At 40.0% G+C, this 22,557-nt stretch overlaps 2 non-coding genes across 2 annotated transcripts; one reads left to right on the plus strand and one right to left on the minus strand.

Moving 5' to 3' along the window:
• The first annotated feature begins 9,206 nt into the window (after window positions 1-9,206).
• Window positions 9,207-9,310, plus strand: LOC112798368 (small nucleolar RNA R71). The gene has a single exon (XR_003199982.1). It is a non-coding gene; the product is annotated as a small nucleolar RNA R71 (small nucleolar RNA).
• A 6,001-nt stretch (window positions 9,311-15,311) lies between these two features.
• Window positions 15,312-15,418, minus strand: LOC112798840 (small nucleolar RNA R71). The gene has a single exon (XR_003200437.1). It is a non-coding gene; the product is annotated as a small nucleolar RNA R71 (small nucleolar RNA).
• Window positions 15,419-22,557: the final 7,139 nt, after the last annotated feature.

Raw genomic sequence — 22,557 nt, forward strand, 5'->3', positions numbered from 1 at the left:
TATCCATCCAACTCCCAACCTAATCCAATGTGAGAGAGCATTTCTAGCATGATTTTCTCATTCCTCTTCCAAGGTTCCGAGGAAATCCAAGTATGAGCAATTTCTCTTCCCAGACAATTACCCAATTGGATGAAGATCGAAAGCTCTCTCAAAAAATCAAGAGAAAAGAAAGAAGAAGACGAATAAGAACTACAATTGATCCATTGAATCACAATAGAGCTCTCTAACCCAATGAAAAGAGTTAGTTGATCATTGCTCTACCAAAATAGAAAAGAAGGAAGTGCAGAAAAGTAAAGATGAAGATTAAAACTAACATTGAAACTTCCAAATTCATAAATGAAAAGTACAAAGAAAAAGAAAGAGAAGGAAAAGTGTGTGAGGGGAGGGAGTCCGAAGACCCCTCTTCAATCTCCAATCTATAGCCTGTCTTGAATGTACAAACTAAGGCCTTTATATAGGCTCTCCTAAATTACAAACTGAAGTTAGTGCTACCGCTAGCCACACTAACGCCACAAGTGTGGCGTTAATGCCAAAGTTATTGTGGCTAACGTTGCACTTGTTACCAATTGGTATTTTTGGGGATTAAAAGATGCCTCTAGTTTGTGCTCCAATTTTGATGCCCACTATAGACTATTATATATCTTTGGAAAGCTATAAATGTCATCTTTCTAACGCAACCTGTAACTCATGTTATGCTCCTTTGAAGTAGACATGGTCGCTAGCATAGTTGCTAGTGTTACTGGAAAACGTAAGTCACAATAATGCTAGCGATCAGGGGCTTAATATTGCCAGGTTCTGGAGCTCAAACTCAATGTTCACCCCATACCATTATATATTGTTGGAAAGTCCTGGATGTCTACTTTCCAATCCTATTCAAAGCGCATCATTTGGAGCTCTACAGCTCGAGTTACACTTCTTGGAAGGTGAAGAGGTCAGCTAGCCTTACTACAGGTTGATACTATGTCCATCTTTGCACTTTCGGGGCAGGTTTTCTCCCTCAAATTCAGTGTCCACCTTGTAGTGCCATATATGCTTGGAAAGCTCTGGAATCTGACTTTCCAATGCCTTTGGAATCACCTCATTTGGAGCTTTGTGGCTCAAGTTATTCTTATTTGAAAAAGGCATGGTCAGGCTGCCAGGTGAGACTTTTGCCCATGTTAACTACCACGTTAATGTAGTTAACGTGGCCATTAACGTGGGTCTTTTTGCTTTGAAAATGTTAGTGGAGATCACCTTTTCCACTAACGTTGGCATCTCCCTTTCCTTCCACGTTAACTACCACATTAATGTAGTTAACATGGCCATTAACGTGGGTCTTTTTTCTTCGTAAACGTTAGTGGCACTCACTTTTTCCACTAACGTTGGCGTTTCCCTTTCCTTCCACGTTAGTTCCCACATTAATGTAACTAACGTGAAAGCTAACGTAGGCCTTCTTTGCTTCGCAAACGTTAGTGGCGTTCACTTTTACCACTAACGTTCCATGCTCTCCTTCTTCAAAGTTAATGCCACTAACTTTCTCATTAACGTTGGGGCTTCTCTTTTCTTCCACATTAACGGCCACGTTAGTGGCACTAACGTAGCCACTAACGTGGCTCTTCTCTGCTTCTTGTTACCTGAAATCAATCAAACAAAGTGCATCAAAGTCTTGCTCTTAATCATGGGATCATGCATCATCCAATTTATCATTCAATTCATGCATAATTCTCATGAAATCATTTAAAATTCACAATGTTTGCTTGCATTTTCACCCAAATACTTGATATTTCCTAAGAAAATGCATGAAACCATCCTAAAGCATACAAAAAATGGCTAGTAAAACTAGCCAAGATGCCCTGGCATCAATGCCTAATCTCATGACTTTGGCTAGAGCTTTGATGCACTTTAATTGCTTGATTTCAGGGCAAAGGAAGCAAGGAAGAACCACATTAGTATTCACGTTAACCTAGTTAACATGAACACTAACGTGGAATGGTAAAAAGCTTGCAACGTTAATGAGAAAAGTGATCACCAATAACGCCTGTGAAGCCATCCATAGCTCACGTACTTGCCACGTTAACTAAGTTAACGTGGTAGTTAACATAGAAGCAAAAGAGAACTCCAACGTTAAGAGAAAACGTGAACACCAATAATGTTTTTCTCCAACGTTAGTGGTAAAAGTGAACACCACTAACGTTGGAAAACTTGGCAATGATCCACGTTAAGAGTCACGTTAACTTAGTTAACATGAACTCTAACGTGGAAGAGGAAAACAAAAGCCAACGTTAGTGACACTCACTTTTGTCACTAAATGTGGACCAACTAGCATTGCCTACATTAACTTTCACGTTAAGACCATTAACGTGAAAGTTAACGTGGAGTTGAGATCAAGGAGCCAACATTAGTGAAACTCACTTTTGTCACTAACATTGGAAGATGGCATCACTACTACGTTAAGAGCCACGTTAACTGGTGGACGAAATTGTGATCCATATTCTTTAAGTTGTACTCATTGTAAAATTATGGAATTTGAAATTGGCACGAGTGAACACAACTCCGTTCAACTAACCAGCAAGTGTACTGGGTCGTCCAAGTAATAAACCTTACGTGAGTAAGGGTCGATCCCACAGAGATTGTTGGTATGAAGCAAGCTATGGTCACCTTGTAAATCTCAGTTAGGCAGATTAAATTGATTTATGGTTTCGAAAATAGAAATAAGAAAATAAATAATAAAAGGGATAGAATACTTATGCAGATTCATTGGTGGGAATTTCAGATAAGCGAATGGAGATACTGTATGGCTCAAGGACGCCTGCTTTCCCACTTCTTCAACTCAATCCTTCTTACTCCTTTCCATGGCAAGCTGTGTATAGGGGTTCACCATCAGCGGTGGCTACTTTCAATCCTCTCGGGAAAATGATCCTCTGCGGCTGTCACTCGCATGGCTAATCGTCTGGAGGCATCACCCATGGTTGATGGCTACATCCCATCCTCGCAGTGAAAACTACGCTCACGCGCTCTGTCACAGCACGGCTAATCACTGGTTGGTTCCCGCTCCTACTGGAATAGAATCCCTTAATTCTTTTACGTCTGTCACTAACGCCCAGCACTTGCGAGTCTGAAGCACGTCACAGTCATTCATTACCGGAATCCTACTCGGAATACCACAGACAAGGTTAGACTTTCCGGATTCCCAGGATCCTACTCGGAATACCACAGACAAGGTGAGACTTTCCGGATCCTCATAAATGCCGCCATCTATCTAGCTTATACCACGAAGATTCTGTTGGGGAATCTAAGAGATACACACTCAAGCTCTGTTGCAGGTAGAACGGAAGTGGTTGTCAATCACGTGCGTTCATAAGTGAGAATGATAATGAGGGTTACTTATTATCACATTCATCATGTTCTTGGGTACGAATGAATATCTTGGAATAATAATAAGAGAGATTTGAATAAAAGAGAATAGAATTGCATTAATACTTGAGGTACAGCAGAGCTCCACACCCTTAATCTGTGGTGTGCAGAAACTCCACCGTTGAAAATACACAAGCAAAGGGTTCAGGCATGGCCGAATGGCCAGCCCCCATGTGGTCACAAGACCGACTGATCAAAGACCTAAAGTGATCAACGATATCTAATACAATAGATAAATGTTCTATTTATAATAAACTAGCTCCTAGGGTTTACATGAGTAAGTAATTGATGCATAAATCCACTTCCGGGGCCCACTTGGTGTATGCTTGGGCTGAGCTTGATTAATCCACGAGCTGAGGCTTCTCTTGGAGTTGAACTCCGAGTTATGACGTGTTTTGGGCGTTCAACTCCGGATCATGACGTTTTTCTGGCGTTTAACTCCAGACAGCAGCTTGTACTTGGCGTTCAACGCCAAGTTACGTCGTCAATTTCCGAATAAAGTATGGACTATTATATATTGCTGGAAAGCTCTGGATGTCTACTTACTTTCCAACGCCGTTGAGAGCGCGCCGTTTGGAGTTCTGTAGCTCCAGAAAATCCATTTTGAGTGCAGGGAGGTCAGATTCCAACAGCATCAGCAGTCCTTTTGTCAGCCTTCTTCAGAGTTTTGCTCAAGTCCCTCAATTTCAGCCAGAACTTACCTGAAATCACAGAAAAACACACAAACTCATAGTAAAGTCCAGAAATGTGAATTTAACATAAAAACTAATGAAAACATCCCTAAAAGTAGCTTAAACTTACTAAAAACTATCTAAAAACAATGCCAAAAAGCGTATAAATTATCCGCTCATCACAACACCAAACTTAAATTGTTGCTTGTCCCCAAGCAACTGAAAATCAAATAGGATAAAAGAAGAGAATATACTATAAATTCCAGAATATCAATGAATATTAATTGTAATTAGATGAGCGGGACTTGTAGCTTTTTGCTTCTGAACAGTTTTGGCATCTCACTTTTTCCTTTGAAGTTCAGAGTGATTGGCGTCTCTGGGAACTTAGAAGTTTGGATAGTGTTATTGACTTTCCTAGTTAAGCATGTTGATTCTTGAACACAGCTACTTATGAGTCTTGGCCGTGGCCCTAAGCACTTTGTTTTCCAGTATTACCACCGGATACATAAATGCCACAGACACATAACTGGGTGAACCTTTTCAGATTGTGACTTAGCTTTGCTAGAGTCCCCAGTTAGTGGTGTCCAGAGCTCTTAAGCACACTCTTTTACTTTGGATCACGACTTTAACCACTCAGTCTCAAGCTTTTCACTTGGACTTTCATGACACAAGCACATGGTTAGGGACAGCTTGATTTAGCCGCTTAGGCCTGGATTTTATTTCCTTGGGCCCTCCTATCCATTGATGCTCAAAGCCTTGGATCCTTTTTACCCTTGCCTTTTGGTTTTAAGGGCTATTGGCTTTTTCTGCTTGCTTTTTCTTTTTCTTTCTATTTTTTTTCGCCACTTTTTTTTTTCGCAAGCTTTCTTTTTCACTGCTTTTTCTTGCTTCAAGAATCAATTTCATGATTTTTCAGATCATCAATAACATTTCTCTTTGTTCATCATTCTTTCAAGAGCCAACAATTTTAACACTCATAAACAACAATATCAGAAGACATATGCACTGTTCAAGCATTCATTCAGAAAACAAAAAGTATTGTCACCACATCAATATAATTAAATTAAATTCAATGATAAATTCGAAATTTATGTACTTCTTGTTCTTTTGAATTAAAACATTTTTCATTTAAGAGAGGTGAAGGATTAATGGATTTTATTCATAGCTTTAAGGCATGGTTACATACTAATGATCATGAAGTAGAGACACAAAACATAGATAAACACAATATTAAAAACCGAAAACAGAAAGAAATAAAGAACAAGGAATGAATCCACCTTTTAGTGGCGTCTTCTTCTTGAAGGACCAACAATGTCCTTAAGCTCTTCTATGTCTCTTCCTTGCCTTTGTTGCTCCTCCCTCATTGCTCTTTGATCTTCTCTTATTTCTTGGAGAATGATGGAGTGCTCATGATGTTCCACCCTTAATTGTTCCACATTGTGGCTCAAATCTTCTAAGGAGGTGTTGAGTTGCTCCCAATAGTTGTTGGGAGGAAAGTGCATCCCTTGAGGCATCTCATGAAATTTGTTGATAATGAGCTTCCTCATGCACTTCTTGAGAACCGTGCATGGTTTCTCTTGCTTGCTCCATCCTCTTCTTGATGATGGGCTTATCCTCTTCAATGGGGGTATCTCCTTCTATGATGACTCCAGCTGAGTAACACAGATGGCAAATAAGGTGAGGAAAAGCTAGCCTTGCCATGGTGGAGGACTTATCGGCTATTTTGTAGAGTTCATTGGAGATGACCTCATGAACTTCTACTTCCTCTCCAATCATGATGCTATGGATCATGATGGCCCGATCCACAGTAACTTCAGATCGTTTGCTAGTAGGAATGATGGAGCGTTGAATGAACTCCAACCATCCTCTAGCCACAAGCTTGAGATCCAGTCTTCTTAGTTGAACTGGCTTGCCTTTGGAATCTATTCTCCACTGAGCTCCTTCCACACATATGTCCATTAGGACTTGGTCCAACCTTTGATTAAAGTTGACCCTTCTAGTGTAGGGGCGTTCATCTCCTTGCATCATGGGCAAGTGAAACGCCAACCTCACATTTTCCGGACTAAAATCTAAGTATTTCCCCCGAACCATTGTGAGATAGTTCTTTGGATTCGGGTTCATACTTTGATCATGGTTCCTAGTGATCCATGCATTGGCATAGAACTCTTGAACCATCAAAATTCCGACTTGTTGCATGGGGTTGGTTAGGACTTCCCAACCTCTTCTTTGGATTTCATGTCGGATTTCCGGATACTCATTCTTTTTGAGCTTGAAAGGGACCTCGGGGATCACCTTCTTCTTTGCCACAACATCATACAAGTGGTCTTGATGGCTCTTGGAGATGAATCTTTCCATCTCCCATGACTTGGAGGTGGAAGCTTTTGTCTTCCCTTTCCCTTTTTTAGAGGATGCTCCGGCCTTAGGTGCCATTGATGGTAATGGAAAAACAAAAAGCTTATGCTTTTACCACACCAAACTTAAAATTTTGCTCGCCCTCGAGCAAGAAAGAAAAAAAGAAAAGAAGAAGAAGAAGAAAGAATGGTAGAGAGGGAGAGAGGTAGGTTCGGCTAAGGGGGAGAAGAAGAGGTTGTGTTGTGTGAAAATGAAGTAGAATGGAAGGGTATTTATAGGAAGAGGGGAGGGTGGGTGTTCGGCTATTTTGGGTGGGAATGGGTGGGGAATTGAATTTGAATTTTATGAAGGTAGGTGGGGTTTATGGGGAAGAGTGGTTTAATGTGAATGGTGAATGGGGTAATTGGGAAGAGGAATTGAGGTGATTGGTGAAGGTTTTTGGGAAGTGTGATATGGGGAAGAGTGAAATAGGATTAGGAGAGTGTGATTAGGATTAAAAGGTAAGGTGGGAATATGGTAGGTGGGGATCCTGTGGGGTCCTACAGATCCTGAGGTGATCCTGTGGGGTCCACAGATCCTGAGGTGAAAAGAAATACCATTCCTTCACCATATAGGCATGTAAAATGCCTTCGTGCATCATTCTGGCGTTTAAACGCCCATTGGTGCACGTTCTAGGCGTTCAACGCCCATGTAATGCATGTTTCTGGCTTTGAACGCCAGTTTCATGCTTGTTACTGGCGTTCAGCGCCAGTTTGTCTCCTCTAGGCACATTCCTGGCGTTCAGCGCCAGGATGTTGCTTGTTTCTGGCGTTCAGCGCCAGAATGGTGCTCTGTTCTGGCGTTGAACGCCAGCCAGATGCATCTTACTGGCGTTGAACGCCAGTCTACGCGACCTCTAGGGTGAAAATTTTTTTTTTCTTCTGTTTTTGACTCTGTTTTTATTTTTTTTTTATTTTTTTCGTGACTCCTCATGATCATGTACCTAATAAAAAACACAAAATAACAATAAAATAAAAATTAGATAATTAAAATTGGGTTGCCTCCCAACAAGCGCTTCTTTAATGTCAATAGCTTGACAGTGGCTCTCATGGAGCCACAAGATGATCAGGTCAATGTTAGTGTGTAGTCCCAACACCAAACTTAGAGTTTGGATATGGGGTTTGAACACCAAACTTAGAGTTTGGTTGTGGCCTCACAACACCAAACTTAGAGTTTGACTGTGTGGGCTTTTCTTGACTCTGAACTGAGAGAAGCTCTTCATGCTTACTCTCTTTTATTACAGAGGGATGGCCATGTGCCTTAAACACAAGGTAGTCCCCATTCAATTGAAGGACTAACTCACCTCTGTTGACATCTATCACAGCTTCTGCTGTGGCTAGGAAAGGTCTTCCAAGGATGATGCAGTCATCCTCTTCCTTCCTAGTGTCTAAGATTATGAAATCAACAGGGATGTAAAGGCCTTCAACCTTTACTAGCACGTCCTCTACTATTCCATAAGCTTGTCTCAATGACTTGTCTGCCAATTGTAATGAGAACAAGGCAGGTTGTACCTCAATGATCCCCAGCTTCTCCATTACAGAGAGTGGCATAAGATTTATCCCTGACCCCAGATCACATAGAGCTTTTTCAAAGCTCATGGTGCCAATGGTACAAGGTATTAAGAACTTGCCAGGATCTTGTTTCTTTTGAGGTAGAGTTTTCTGAATCCAAGTATCTAGTTCACTAATGAGCAAGGGAGGTTCACTTTCCCAAGTCTCATTACCAAACAACTTGGCATTCAGCTTCATGATAGCTCCTAAATATTGAGCAACTTGCTCTCCAGTCACATCTTCATCCTCTTCAGAGGAAGAATAGTCTTCAGAGCTCATGAATGGCAGAAGGAGATTTAATGGAATCTCTATGGTCTCTATATGAGCCTCAGATTCCTCTGGATCCTTAATAGGAAACTCCTTCTTGCTTGAAGGACGTCCCAGGAGGTCTTCCTCACTAGGATTTTCGTCCTTCTCCTCCCTAGTGCATTCGGCCACATTGATCACATTAATGGCCTTGCACTCTCCTTTTGGATTCTCTTCTGTATTGCTTGGGAGAATACTGGGAGGAGTTTCAATGACTTTCTTACTCAGCTGGCCCACTTGTGCCTCCAAATTTCTAATGGAGGATCTTGTTTCATTCATGAAACTGAAAGTGGCCTTTGACAGATCAGAGACAATATTGGCTAAATTAGAAGTGTTTTGTTCTGAATTCTCTGTCTGTTGCTGAGAAGATGAGGGATATGGCTTACTATTGCTCAGCCTATTGCGTCCACCATTGTTAAAGCCTTGTTGAGGCTTTTGTTGATCCTTCCAGGAGAAATTCGGATGATTTCTCCATGATGGGTTATAGGTGTTTCCATAAGGTTCACCCATGTAATTAACCTCTGCCATGGCAGGGTTCTCAAGATCATAAGCTTCTTCAGAAGCTACCTCTCTAGTACTGTTGGATGCATGTTGTAATCCATTCAGATTTTGAGAGATTATGTTGACCTGTTGAGTCAACATTTTGTTCTGAGCTAATATGGCATTCAGAGCATCAATTTCAAGAACTTCTTTTTTCTGAGGTATTCCATTATTCACGGAATTCCTCTCAGAGGTGTACATGAATTGGTTGTTTGCAACCATGTCAATGAGTTCTTGAGCCTCTTCAGGCGTTTTCTTCAGGTGAATAGATCCACCTGCAGAATGGTCCAATGACATTTTCGAAAATTCAGAGAGACCATAATAAAATATATCTAATAGGGTCCATTCTGAAAACATGTCAGATGGACATCTTTTGGTCAACTGCTTATATCTTTCCCAAGCTTCATAGAGGGATTCACCATCTTTTTGTTTGAAGGTTTGAACATCTACTCTCAGCTTATCCCAGGAGTCCAGGCTATCCTTAGGTTGTGAATCCAACCAAATTCTAGCTCTGTCTCTTACAGCAAAAGGGAAAAGCATGAGTCTGTAGACTTCAGGATCAACTCCATTCGTTTTTACAGTCTCACAGATCTGCAAGAACTCAGTTAAAAACTGATAAGGATCTTCAGATGGAAGTCCATAAAACTTGTAGTTTTGTTGCATTAATGCAACTAGTTGAGGCTTAAGCTCAAAGTTATTGGCTCCAATGGCAGGAATGGAGATGCTTCTTCCATCAAACTTGGACGTTGGCTTTGTGAAGTCACCAAGCATTCTCCTTGCATTATTATTATTATTTTCGGCTGCCATGTCCTTCTCTTGTTCGAAAATTTCTGAAAGGTTGTTTCTGGATTGTTGTAATTTAGCTTCTCTTAATTTTCTCTTCAGAGTCCTTTCAGGTTCTGGATCAATTTCAACAAGAGTGCCTTTTTCCCTGTTCCTGCTCATAGGAAAGAGAAGAAAACAAGAAAAGAAAGAGGAATCCTCTATGTCACAGTATAGAGATTCCCTTATGTTAGTAGAAGAAGAAAGGGGTTAGAAGAATGGAGATGGGGATTCGGATTTTTGGATGAAGAGAGGTGAAGAGAAGTGTTAGTAATTAAATAATTAAATAGAAGAAGAAAAGAGAAGGAAGATTTCGAAAATAATTTTTGAAAAAGAGATTAGTAATTTTCAAAAATCAAAGACAAAATATAATTAAAATTAAAATTTAAAACAAAAAGAATTTTTGAAAAAGAGAGGGAGAATTTTCGAAAATTAGAGAGGGAAAAGTAGTTAGGTGGTTTTGAAAAAGATAAGAAACAAACAAAAAGTTAGTTAGTTGATTGAAAAAGATTTGAAATCAAATTTTGAAAACGATAAGAGGGTAAGAAGTTAGATAAGATATTTTGAAATCAAATTTTGAAAAAGATAAAATTTTTGAAAAAGACAAGATAAAAGATAAAAAGATAAGATAAAAATTTTAATAAAAAGATATTTTGAAAAAGATTTAATCTTTAAAAAGACTTAACTAACAAGAAACTACAAGATAAGATTCTAGAATTTAAAGATTGAACCTTTCTTTACAAGAAAGTAACAAACTTCAACTTTTTGAATCAATCACATTAATTGTTAGCATATTTTCGAAAATTAGATATAAAAATAAGAAAAAGATTTTGAAAATATTTTGAAAAAGATTTTTGAAATTTTCAAAATTTATAAAAAAAATTGAAAAAGATATGATTTTTGAAAAAGATTTTGAAAAGATAAGATTTTTAAAATTGAAATTTTGACTTTGCTTGTAAGAAACAACTAATTTTAAAAATTTTTGACCAAGTCAACCCAAAATTTCGAAAATTTTGGAGGAAAATAAGGAAAAGATATTTTTTTGATTTTTGAAAATTTAATTATGAGAGAGAAAAACAACAAAAATACTCAATGCATGAAATTTTTAGATCAAAACAATGGATGCATGCAAGAATGCCATGAATGTCAAGATGAACACCAAGAACACTTTGAAGATCATGATGAACATCAAGAACATAATTTTGAAAATTTTTTTTTTATGCAAAGAAAACATGCAAGACACCAAACTTAGAAATCTTTAATGCATGGAAAATATGAATGCAAAAGTGCACATGAAAAACAACAAAAGACATAAAACAAGAAATCATCAAGATCAAACAAGAAGACTTGTCAAGAACAACTTGAAGATCATGAAGAACACTATGAATGCATGAGATTTTCGAAAAAATGCAAGAAAAATTTTAAAAGCATGCAATTGACACCAAACTTAAAATTAACACAAGACTCAAACAAGAAACACAAAATATTTTTGATTTTTATGATTTTCTAATTTTTTTGTATTTTTATTGATTTTTTTCAAAAACATTTTTGGAAAAACGAAAAAGAAAAGAAAAATTTTTGAAAAAGTTTTTGAAAAGAAAATTACCTAATCTGAGCAACAAGATGAACCGTCAGTTGTCCATACTCGAACAATCCCTGGCAATGGCGCCAAAAACTTGGTGGACGAAATTGTGATCCATATTCTTTAAGTTGTACTCATTGTAAAATTATGGAATTTGAAATTGGCACGAGTGAACACAACTCCGTTCAACTAACCAGCAAGTGTACTGGGAATTTCAGATAAGCGAATGGAGATACTGTATGGCTCAATAACGCCTGCTTTCCCACTTCTTCAACTCAATCCTTCTTACTCCTTTCCATGGCAAGCTGTGTATAGGGGTTCACCATCAGCAGTGGCTACTTTCAATCCTCTCGGGAAAATGATCCTCTGCGGCTGTCACTCGCATGGCTAATCGTCTGGAGGCATCACCCATGGTTGATGGCTACATCCCATCCTCGCAGTGAAAACTACGCTCACGCGCTCTGTCACAGCACGGCTAATCACTGGTTGGTTCCCGCTCCTACTGGAATAGAATCCCTTGATTCTTTTGCGTCTGTCACTAACGCCCAGCACTTGCGAGTCTGAAGCACGTCACAGTCATTCATTTCCGGAATCCTACTCGGAATACCACAGACAAGGTTAGACTTTCCGGATTCCCAGGATCCTACTCGGAATACCACAGACAAGGTGAGACTTTCCGGATCCTCATAAATGCCGCCATCTATCTAGCTTATACCACGAAGATTCTGTTGGAGAATTTAAGAGATACACATTCAAGCTCTGTTGCAGGTAGAACGGAAGTGGTTGTCAATCACGTGCGTTCATAAGTGAGAATGATAATGAGGGTTACTTATCATCACATTCATCATGTTCTTGGGTACGAATGAATATCTTGGAATAAGAATAAGAGAGATTTGAATAAAAGAGAATAGAATTGCATTAATACTTGAGGTACAGCAGAGCTCCACACCCTTAATCTATGGTGTGCAGAAACTCCACCGTTGAAAATACACAAGCAAAGGGTTTAGGCATGGCCGAATGGCCAGCCCCCATGTGGTCACAAGACCGACTGATCAAAGACCTAAAGTGATCAAAGATATCTAATACAATAGATAAATGTTCTATTTATAATAAACTAGCTCCTAGGGTTTACATGAGTAAGTAATTGATGCATAAATCCACTTTCCGGGGCCCACTTGGTGTATGCTTGGGCTGAGCTTGATTAATCCACGAGCTGAGGCTTCTCTTGGAGTTGAACTCCGAGTTATGACGTGTTTTGGGCGTTCAACTCTGGATCATGACGTTTTTCTGGCGTTTAACTCCAGACAGCAGCTTGTACTTGGCGTTCAACGCCAAGTTACGTCGTCAATTTACGAATAAAGTATGGACTATTATATATTGCTGGAAAGCTCTGGATGTCTACTTTCCAATGCCATTAAGAGCGCGCCGTTTGGAGTTCTGTAGCTCCAGAAAATCTATTTTGAGTGCAGGGAGGTCAGATTCCAACAGCATCAGCAGTCCTTTTGTCAGCCTTCTTCAGAGTTTTGCTCAAGTCCCTCAATTTCAGCCAGAATTTACCTGAAATCACAAAAAAACACACAAACTCATAGTAAAGTCCAGAAATGTGAATTTAACATAAAAACTAATGAAAACATCCCTAAAAGTAGCTCAAACTTACTAAAAACTATCTAAAAACAATGCCAAAAAGCGTATAAATTATCCGCTCATCATTAACTTAGTTAACGTGAGTTCTAACATAGAGAATTTGGGCATTTGGAGCATTAGTGACTAAGGTGAGTGTCACTAACGCTCTCAAAGGTGAGACATATCCACGTTAAGAGTCACGTTAGCTATACTAACGTGAACTCTAACGTAGGAACAAAATGCACCAAGCAACGTTAATGGGAAAAGTGATTCCCAATAACGTTCGCGAAGGGGTATAAGTCAACGTTATTGGAAAAAGTGAGTCCCAATAACGTTGGCCAAAAATTGAGAAGGCAATGTTAGTGGTCACGTTAAGACCACGAACATTGGAGTTAACGTGGGTACATAAGGGTGGAACGTTAATGGAAAAAGTGAATGCCACTAACGTTCTCGAACCCACAATGGCACTCAACGTTAATCTCACTAAATACCCAAGCCTAATTCATATTTCTCTACAAGCTGGGCCCACTCAAGATGAGAACTGCTTCAACTCAAGATCTAGAGCCCACATCCAAGACTTGAAGAACTCACTAGAAGATCAAGAGGAGTAGTATATATAGGAGTAGTTTTGAACTATAGAGAAGCTTGGCACTTTTGGGGGATACTCTCTGTATATTTACTTTTCTGCACTTTTAGCATAGATTCTTCTTTTCTGGCATTTTTCATTTCTAGAGCTATGAACAACTAAACCCCTTTCATTGGGTTAGGGAGCTCTATTGTAATTTGATGGATCAATTATAGTTTTCATTCTTCTTCTTCTTTCTTTTCTCTTGATCTTACTAGAAAGCTTTCGATCTTAATTCAATTGGTTAGTTGTCTTGGAAAATAAACTCTCCATAATTGGATCTCCTTTGAACCTAGGAAAAGGGATGAGGAGATCATGCTAGAAAAGCTTTCTCATGTTGGACCAAATTGGGGTTTGGGCGGATATAGTGACATGTAATCCTCCCAACACTTTGATTTGGAAATACATGTGGTATAATCAGTGACCACACTTCATCTCTTCCCATGAGCAATTAAATCAAGAAATTGGGCAATTGTTCAAGCTTAGAGAGATTAGATTACCAAGGAATTAGGATCCAATCACTTAAGATTGCCAAGGAGATCAATGAATGCATTGATTGAGGAAGAGATGAGAATGAACTTGATCCGGAGAATGCAACATCTCCTGAACCCAACGATTACCCCATTTCTGATCTTACCCATTCTCTTTACTTTTTGTCATTTATTTTCATGCTCATTACCCCAAATCCCCATTTAAGATTCTGCACTTTAATTTCTGTTATTTACTTTCCAGTCATTTAAATTCCTGCAAGTTCCCAATCTAAATTCTGTTTAGCTCAACTAGCATATTCTTCTAACTAAAGTTGCTTGACCAATCAATCCTTGTGGGATTCGACCTCACTCTATTGTGAGTTTTACTTGACGACAATTCGGTATACTTGCCGAAGGGAAATTTGTTGAGAGACAAGTTTTCATGCATCAAGTTTATGACACCGTTGCCGGGGATTGATTTTGAATCAACAATGATTAAGTTTGAAGATCACTAGATTGAGCATTTTTCTTTTTTTTTTATTTGATTCAGTCAATTTCTTTTAGTTTGTTTCAATTTCTTCCTCTACCCCTTCACCCTTTTTATTTTTTTTTGTTCTTTCTTTCTTTGATAATTACAATTCTGCTCACTAACCCACTAACTGTTTGATAAGTTGCATCACTCACACTAACAATTACTCTTACAAGAATAGTTTTTTTATTTTATCTACTGTTGTGCAATCTGTCTGTTGTATGACAGGGAGAAGAGAAGGAGTTTCAACATCCTTCGATTCAGAACCTGAAAAGACCCTTTGGAGACTAAGAAGGGAAGCAATAGGGATAAGAATTATTGGTGCTGAGGAAGAGGAATAATACTTTGAACCCAATATGGAAGAGAATTTGGAGAACAATCATGAAGAAGAAGCTCACAACCATGCTAGAGAAGGCCATGCAAATCGTGCTGGGCAAGAAAGGAGAGTTCTAGGCTCCTATATCAATCCCAATCCAGGAAACTGTGAAAGTAGCATTCAGAAGCCCACCATACATGCCAACAATTTCGAACTAAAACCCCAGCTCATCACCCTTGTTCAGAACAATTGTTCATTTGGAGGAAGTGCTCAAGAAGATCCCAATCAACATCTAACCACCTTCCTGAGAATTTGTGACACTGTGAAGTCTAATGGAGTCCATCTGGATGTCTATAGGCTGCTCTTGTTCTCTTTTTCACTCAGGGACAAGGCATCCAAATGGCTTGAATCCTTCCCAAAGGAGAGCTTAACAAATTGGGAAGATGTAGTGAACAAGTTTTTGGCAAGATTTTACCCTCCTCAAAGGATCAACAGGCTGAGAGCTGAGGTGTAAACTTTCAGGCAAGAAGATGGTGAGACTCTTTATGAAGCATGGGAGAGATTCAAAGACCTAACAAGAAGATGCCCACCAGATATGTTCAATGAATGGGTTCAACTTCACATCTTCTATGAAGGTCTTTCCTATGGGTCAAAGAAGGTTGTGGATCATTCATCAGGAGGCTCTCTAAACAAGAAGAAAACCATTGAAAAAGCCATAGATGTTATTGAAACAGTTGCTGAGAATGACTACTTCTATGCCTCCAAAAGAAGCAACACCAGAGGAGTAATGGAGCTGAACCACATGGATGCATTGTTAGCTCAAAATAAGATGATCACCAAGCAGCTAGTAGATCTTACCAAGAAAGTGGAGGAAAACCAAGTTGCAGCAGCCATCACTTCATCATCAGCTCAAAAAGGAGCGAACATAGGAGAAGAAGGTGACTGGGAGCAAGCCAACTATGTTGGAAACTCACCTAGACAAGTCCATGATCCATACTCCAAAACTTACAACTCGGGATGGAGAAATCACCCTAACTTTCGATGGGGACACCAACAAGACCAAGGGCAAGATCAGAGACGCCACAACCTCAACTCCAACAACAATGCAACTCATCAACACACCTCACAGAGATCTTACCAACATCCATCTAACCAATCTTCTCAACCACCTAATCTCAACCCACCATCATTAACAGATGATAGTCTCTCAAAGATTGAGGCTCTACTTGAAAACTTATGTAGAGAAGTCCAAGACAACAAAGTGTTTAAGGAAGAAGTGTGAGCCAATATCAAGAACCAAGGAGAAAACATCAAGAGAATGGAGTCCCAAGTAGGGTATCTATCTCAACAAATTCCCAAACCCACTGATGGATTCTCCAGTGATACAGAGAAGAATCCAAGAGGAAAAACAAAGAAAGTGAGATGGGAAGAATGCAAAATGATAACCACAAGTGATGAGGGGAGTATGAATGGAGTAGAACACCTCCAAAATAATCAAAAGGAAAGCCAAGAGGAAGGAAGCTATACACCCTAACCTACATCCAAGGAAGAGCTGAAGAAGAAGGAGGTATTGAACCCATATGCACCTTTTCCCCCACAGACTTAAAGGTGGTGTAGCAGGGAGAATGTATTCAAGGTTCCTTGATATGTTTGCATCTCTTGATGTAAATATACCATTCATTAAAGCCATCTAGCAAATGCCTTTCTACATCAAGTATATAAAGGAGCTACTAGCCAGAAAAAGTCCATTGAAGGGTGGACAAACAATAAAGATGAACAGGGATTGCAGTGCTCTCATTCGACCAGAGCCGCCCACAAAGAAGGAGGATCCAGTGAGTTTCCACATTCCTTGTGCCATAGGAGAAACAATGATTGACAAAGGGCTTTGTGACTTGGGAGCAAGCATCAACTTAATGCCTCTCTCCCTCATGAAGAAGCTCCAAATCAATGAACTAACTCATTCTGATGTAAATATCAGATTGGCTGACAAAACTCAAAAACAAGCAATTGGAGTGGTTGAAAATGTGCTGGTGAAGGTTCGGAGCTACTATCTTCCCACAAACTTTGTTGTTCTGGAAATGGATGAGAATCCTATTTACCCCATCATTTTGGGAAGACCATTCCTAGCCACAGCCAGAGCACTCATAGATGTAGAGCGAGGAGAGCTAGTACTGAGAATACATGATGAGCAGATCACTTTCAATGTTTTCAACCTCTCATAAGAAGCAAGTCAAGAAAACAAAGAATCAAAAGAAGAGCAAAATGAAGCACTAATGCAAGAAACAAGCAGTGAAGCACAAACAACACAACTGGAAATCCCATGGGTTGGAAAGCCACATATTCAGGAAGAACCACATTCAAAGTTGACCCGAAGGGAACCAAAACCACCAGAGTCATGCAGAGTCAACAACAAGAATCCCTTAGAGAAAGAATCTATAGAAAGCAAGAGAGCATCAAGAGATACAACGAAGAAAGTACCCAGAAGATGGAGAAACAAGAAGACCCCTATCGAGGATTTCTCCCCAGGAGATGAACTTCTCAACAAATCCACTGGAGACAAACACACTGCAAGAGGGGAGGATTCCAAGCACCACCAACCACCCTAATAAGGGCCAACCGTGAAGCTAATGACGTTAAAGAAGTGCTTCATGGGAGGTAACCCATGATTCTTATGCCTTCTTTTAAATTCTTTAGTGTTAGTTAATAAAGTAAGATCATGAATTTCAAAATAACTTTGACAAACATTTAACAAAATTCTTATATGCAACATATAGTGAACAACAAGTTTGGTGTTCAAGGCACATCAAGATGGCGTGAACACAAATTATGTCATTTTGGGCTAAGAATCTTGATTTAAATCCTTGAACACCACATGATCACAAACTAAATTTGGTGTCACCAATGTGCATATATGAACATTAAGGGAGTCAGTTGTTTTGCCTTCACGAAGATCATCGAAAAAAAATATAAAATATTTTTCTTTTGTCATATTTTAAATCTTCCCACCAAAATTTCAATTAACTTTTTGTATTCCTTTTGTCATATATAGGAAATGAAAAAGGGGGATTGGAGTAGATTGATGGAACAACTAATGGAAAGAGGTTTGACCACTTTAGTCAAGAGGGTTATACACTTGTCTTCAAGGAGACCCCTTTGGAAAATGTTGTCATAAAATGATGAAAAAGGGTCATCATGGAAACCAAAGCAATCAGTTCATAAATATGATGATCCTTGTGCTCACCTTGTACCAAACCCCAACCGTCCACTATCAAGGTCGTGCCATTGATTTACACCATTCAACTATCACCACCAGCCTATATAAGGAACCCTCACTACTCTAGCCCCCTCTCAAATATTCATCCAACTCACCCTTTTTCTTCTCTCAAAACACATTCCTCCAAGACACATTCTGCCTCAACCCAACCGAACTATATCTTCAAACTCCTAGCCTTTACTATCTTCATAATTCAATTCTCACTCATGGCATCATCAAGCTCCAAGAAACAAAAGAGGAAGGAACCAATGGAGAGCAATCCCTTTGACGGAAGGAGATTCAAAACAGCTTTCCATGAGCTCGAGTTTGAAAGAATAAAGGACAAAAAGATACTGCCTGAGTCAACATTCCAGTTCAACGAAGATAAATGTCCACAAATTTGGGAGAAGATTGAGCAAAGAGGTTGGCAAAGGCTCATCAATCCGGAAACAAGAATTAATGCAAACCTCATTAAGGAATTCTATGCAAATGTGGTTAGAGAAGATAAGACCAAGAACCCCACCTTCAAGAGTTACTAAGAGGAACAGAGGTGGATTTCAGCCCTGATGCCATAACAAGGGTTCTCCAGCTGAAATCACCACGTTTTGTTGAGCTCAGCTATCAAGAAAGAATAAATAATGGCCCTAACGATGATGAAGTGGAAGAAATTGTGGGCGACATGTGTCTTTTGGGGTCTGACTGGGAAAGGTATTCGGATGGGAGGCCCCGGTTCATCAAAAGAGGGGACCTCACCCTGAAAGCCAAGGGATGGTTTGAGTTCGTGAGACGATCCATCCTCCCAACTGCAAACAATTCTGAGGTCAACATCGCTAGAGCCACTATGGTACATTGCTTAATACAGGGTGGGGGCATCAATGTGCACGAAATCATAGCTGAGGGAATTCAAGAATCAGCAGAGAAGAGTGATTCGGGTGCTAGACTTTGGTATCCTAGCACCATTTTCAGATTATGCATGAAAGCCAAGGTAGTTGATGACAAGTCATCATATACCCATTTTTCAAGCTAATTTCACTTGTTTTCTTAGCATTTATGCACTTTCTTGCATCCTAAGTAAGTGATTTGGAGTGAAAATGCACAACTTCTCTAAATCAAGCAACCACCATGAAATTAATGTTAAATCATGAGGTTTAAGCTAATTTTAATTGCATTTTAATTGATTTATAAGCCTCTTGAATTTAGTGATACTTTGAGTGGTTGTTTGGTTTATTTTAGGTGAAGAAAAGAAAAGAAAATGAAAAGCGTGGCCTAAGAAGCGTGACACAAGAAAAGGAAAGCGTGGCCAAAGAGGAGAGAAGCGTGCCGCAACTAATGAGGGAAGCAACCTTGCCATCCACAAGGGCAGACTGCCCTCTAGGAGGGCAGCATTAAGTGACCAAGCCAAGGAAGGCAACTCTGCCCTGCCCACTTCAAGGGCAGAGCACAAAATGATGCCTTGGAACCAAGAGAAGCAAACTCTGCCCTGCCCTTGTGGAGAGCAGAATCGGGCTCCATGAGGAAGAAAATCAAGAAGAAAATATCAACTATGCATGCTACAAGGCTCGAGCAAGGGACCATGAGGAAGCCAAAGACTAAGGGTGACTAGCGTGCCAAAAAGCCAAGAGAAAAAGAAGCGTGTTTGCATCGGCCCAGGTTCGAACACGGGCGTGCAATATGGCAACCCTGCCCTGCCCTTGGCGCGGGCAGGGCAGCATTTGAATTGGCACGGTATTGGCGCACCATTTCTCACTCTGGCGCACCAATTTCCTCGTCCTGGCAGCATCTGGCGCGCGCGTTTCCTCCCTGGCGCACCAAACCGATCCTGCCCTGCCCTTGGCGCGGGCAGGGCAGCATTTTTCATTCCTGGCAGCACCATCCGCACGCACTAACGCTCCCTGGCGCACCAAACTTTCCCGCCCTGCCCTTGGCGCGGGCAGGGCAGCCTCTGGCGCACCAACCTCGTGCCAGACTCGCACCAGGACGCGCCAGAATCACAACACGCCGCACCAACTCGCACATGGCCGCACCAAATCCATGCACCAAGCTTCATTTTTCTGCCCTGCCCTCCACAAGGGCAGGGCAGCCTCCTGGGAGTGGTTTTTGGGCCAAAATTCAAATTAAAAATTCATTTGAATTCATTTCTTCACCAATCCAAAAGCCCATCCAAATCCCATTATCCAAGAATAGAAAGTGTATAAATAGGACTTAGTTTGATGTAATTAGGACCTTTAGCTACCTTTACTTTGAGCTTTGAAATTTTGCTTTCATTTGGAGCTTTTAACTTTTGTCTTTGAGCTTTCTTGAGAGATTTGTCCGAGCACCAAGAGGATCAAAGGAGAATTGATTGATATCCTTCCTCACTTCTCTTGGGCAATTCTACTCTTCTGTTTTCTGAGCATTGGGTGTGTGAAATTGGGGAAATTCTGTCCCAAATCCCATTCAAGCTCTTTGCATTTTATTTTCTGCATAATTGAATCTCAATTCTGTTCTTCTACTGCTTTATCTTTAAATTTTTTTGTCAATTGCTTAGTTAATTCAGATCTGGGAAGGAAATTGGGTTTTAGGCTCTGCTACCTAAGCCCTTGGGATCCTGAGATCATAATTCACTCTTGGTTCTTCTGTGAACCTCTGCTGCATTTTATTTCAATTCTGTTTGAATGCTACTTGCTTCTGCTTTAAATTCTGCTCAATCTCTTGCTACAATTTACTTCTGCTTTGTTTAGATCTTGCAATCCCATTCCTGAATTCCCTTTTACTTTCTAGCAGTTTATCTTTCTTGTCATTTAAGTTACCGCAATTTAAGTTTCTTGCACTTTAAGTTTCAGTCATTTACTTTCTTGCTCTTTAAGATTCTGCACATTTACAATTCTGTTCTTCAATTTACTGCACTTCTCCTTTTCCCCTTTACATTTACTGTCATTTACTTTCTGTTAAACACAAATCACTCAACCAAAACTTGATTCGCTTGACTAAATCACCCACTAAACTAAAATTGCTCAATCCTTCAATCCCTGTGGGATCGACCTCACTCATGTGAGTTATTATTACTTGATGCGACCCGGTACACTTGCCGGTGAGTTTTGTGTTGGATCGTTTTCCACACATCAAGTTTTTGGCGCCGTTGCCGGGGATTGAAATAGATTGACAATGATTAAGTGAAGTGGAGGTCTAGATTAAGCATTTTTCTTTTCTGTTGTTCTAACTCTCACTAACACACTAACTGTTTGAATTTTTGCTTAAACTAACTGAACCTTCATTCTAGCTATAGATTGAAGTTTCATTGGCTTTCTGGGTTTGTGTGTTTATTGTTGTGTGTTTGTATGTCAGGTATAGGGAGATCCTCTCCTATCATCACTGAAATTGATCCAAGGACTATTCGGAGAATAAGAAGAGCTGAAAGAGGGAAGTACATTGTTGGAGAAGAAGAAGAATCTGAGGAGGAATTCCAAGATATGGAAGGAGATACCAATCAACCAGGAGACGGAGCCAACAATAATCAACAACAGAGAAGAGTTTTGGCTTCATACACATTTGCAAATGCCAAGCATTGTGGGAGTAGCATTCTTCCTCCCAATGTCAATGCAAACAACTTTGAACTCAAGCCACAACTCATCACTCTGGTTCAAAACAATTGTTCTTTTGGAGGAGGGCCTTTGGAGGATCCAAACCAACATTTGTCCACTTTCTTGAGAATCTGTGACACAGTGAAGACAAATGGTGTGCCTCCTGATAGCTACAAGTTGCTACTCTTCCCATTCTCTCTCAGAGATAAAGCCACTCAATGGCTAGAGACTTTTCCAAAAGAAAGCATCAACACTTGGGATGACTTAGTGAGCAAGTTTCTTGCCAAATTCTACCCCCCTCAAAGAGTCCTAAGGTTGAAGACAGAGGTTCAAACATTCACTCAAATGGAGGCCGAGAACTTATATGAAGCATGGGAGAGATATAAGGCTCTATTGAGGAAGTGTCCACCAGAGATGTTCACTGAGTGGGACAAGCTGCAAAACTTCTATGAAGGCCTCACCCTTAAAGCTCAAGAAGCTCTTGATCACTTTGCCGGAGGCTCTTTACAACTCATGAAGACCACAGAGGAAGCTCAAAACCTCATTGAGATGGTGGCCAACAACCAATATTTCTTTGCTCATCAAAGACAACGCCAACCATCACAGAGAAGAGGAGTCATGGAGTTGGAAGGAGTTGATTCAATCTTAGCTCAAAACAAGATGATGCAGCAACAGATTCAACAACAATTTGAGCAAATGGCTAAGAGAATTGATGGCTTGCAAGTGGCAGCAGTGAACACCACAAGCCAACCTCCAACCACTTGGGTGCAAAATGAAGAAACTCAAGAGGAGCAACAACAAGAGCAAGTCCAATACATGCACAACCAAAATCCTGGAACAAATGAAGTCTATGGTGATACCTACAACCCATCTTGGAAGAACCATCCCAACCTTAGATGGGGAGACAACCATACCCAAAACCAACA

This window comes from Arachis hypogaea, chromosome 4 (assembly GCF_003086295.3).
Source record: "Arachis hypogaea cultivar Tifrunner chromosome 4, arahy.Tifrunner.gnm2.J5K5, whole genome shotgun sequence".
Taxonomy (NCBI): domain Eukaryota; kingdom Viridiplantae; phylum Streptophyta; class Magnoliopsida; order Fabales; family Fabaceae; genus Arachis; species Arachis hypogaea.